The 2,040-nt window shown below is 36.4% G+C and overlaps 1 non-coding gene across 1 annotated transcript; it reads right to left on the reverse strand.

The window, feature by feature from the left end:
* Positions 1 to 1,663: 1,663 nt before the first annotated feature.
* Positions 1,664 to 1,773, reverse strand: LOC125165054 (U6 spliceosomal RNA). Its single transcript, XR_007151951.1, has one exon. It is a non-coding gene; the product is annotated as a U6 spliceosomal RNA (small nuclear RNA).
* Between the last annotated feature and the right edge of the window lie 267 nt (positions 1,774 to 2,040).

A 2,040-nucleotide genomic window follows, 5' to 3' on the forward strand; every position in this document is an offset into this window, starting at 1 on the left:
ACAATATTGTTTGAGTTTTCTATGTTGTGAAACATCTTTGAGAGTTTCTTTAGTGTGAAGTATATTTATTATTATTATTATTATTATTGTTGTTTTAGAGAGAGAGCACATGAGCAGGGGAGGGGACAGAGGGGGAGAGGAAGAATCTTAAGCAGGCTCCATACTCAGCATGGAGCCTGATGCAGGACTCCATCCCATGACCCTGGGATCATGACTTGAGCAGAAATCAAGAGTCAGACGCTTTGCTGAGTTCCTCTGGTTGGATATGCATAGTTATGTATGTTAGTGGCACTGTCAACATTTCCACGGTCAGCTCTTTCATCTAAAACTTCATTTACACAGAATTCAAATCTAGCAAAGTTATTTTCACAGAGAGGTAGAAGTTTGTACCATTTTGCACGCATTTTACTTCCTGCCATGATGCTGGAGTACTCTCAGCTGCCCTGCTATAGGTCATGTATCTTCCCGAACTCAGCTAAAGAAATGACACAATCCCCAATTGTAGCTTCAGTAGTCTGTCCAAAAGCCCATCTAAGATTAAAACAAAAAACAAAAAAACAAAAAAAAAAAACCTTTAAAAGTCGAAATACCTCCTTGGACCAGAAGCTGGGTTAATCAAGTCGTGTATAAAGGCAATTTTCCCATTTTCATGCAAGTAGCCTAGAAAATTAGAGTGAACTGCAGTGTTGTCCACCAGTATTGGTATTAGCGCTTTAAATGTTACAGGGTATTTTGTCTTTTGCATCTCTCTACCCCTGGAAGATAAGGAGGCGACACAAGTACATGTTTTGTTGTCTGTGCCTGAGTAGCAGGTATACAGGGACCAATCAGTATCAGACGTTGAAAGAAATGACATGATTTGTCACTGGCCGTGTTTTGCATTTGTTATTTATGTCCTGACTTGTGCATTGAAGAGATAGCAGCGGACTGTTTTTTATGCAGTCACTCTCAGTGAATATAGGCTGGTAGCTGAAATTTGAACAGTGTTTTCTGGGAACTGGTGTTATTTAATTAAACCAGAATAACTGAAATACTGTGCAAAATGAAGCCTACTTTTACTAAGCTTTAACAAATGTATCTGAGGATTCTGTGCTGAAATTAGATTTCTTCATAAAAATGCGTTCAGCTGTTCGTTTTTTTTCAATTGATGACAGTAAGCTTTAAAATGTAGGAAATAATTTTAATTTGGTAAATCTTAAAGTATATATTATTTTAACTTCCTTGCACTAGTAAGAAGAATAGTAGATAGAATCTGCCTTCCTTCTTTATGTGCAGCTCAGGAAGGAAGATTTATTTCCATTTCCCCCTGTGTATGGTCAGCCAAACAGTCACTAAAGATCACATCTATAGTGTACTAGTATATATAACAGAGGACCGCATGTTGGACAAAACACAGACTTTCACTATGTGAACCTGCCCAGAGTGGACTCTTAAAGAAGAAAATATGCCCATAATTACATGCACAGCATCCTTGAGAAATTGGGGAAATTTGGGAATGTAGGTAACAGGCCTAGGGAAAAATCCTTCATCTGGCAAATCAACAAAAAGGAAAGTTTCCCTCAGGTTCTAGTAACTTAAAACATTTTTTTAAAACAGGTTTGCTGAGATATAATTTGCACAACATAAAATTTCCCCATTGTAAGTATACAGTTCAATGAGTTTTAAAAACTAGGAACACTTGATGAATTTGCATGTCATTCTTGTGCAAAGCCATGCTAATCTTCACTGAGTTGTTCCAATTTTTGTTCCAAGGTATTCTGCCAAGTCAAGAACTCTCAGAATTTTAATTTTTGGCAGAAAATTGCCATCTAAGGTTCTTCAGAACACAGGGGACGGAAATGTTAGTATTTATTTTATGATGGACTCTGCATGTATCTTTAATATTTGTTTGGGAAGCATTTAAGAAAATATATTGATAGATAATGAGATCCGACTAAAGTGTACTGAATCTTCAAATTAGTTTTAGTATGTAGTTATAATCCATATTTTATAAGTAAAAGAAGATACTTCCTCAAGGTTAAGAAACTCAACTGAGGGAAA

Source organism: Prionailurus viverrinus, chromosome B1 (assembly GCF_022837055.1).
Source record: "Prionailurus viverrinus isolate Anna chromosome B1, UM_Priviv_1.0, whole genome shotgun sequence".
NCBI classification, from domain to species: domain Eukaryota; kingdom Metazoa; phylum Chordata; class Mammalia; order Carnivora; family Felidae; genus Prionailurus; species Prionailurus viverrinus.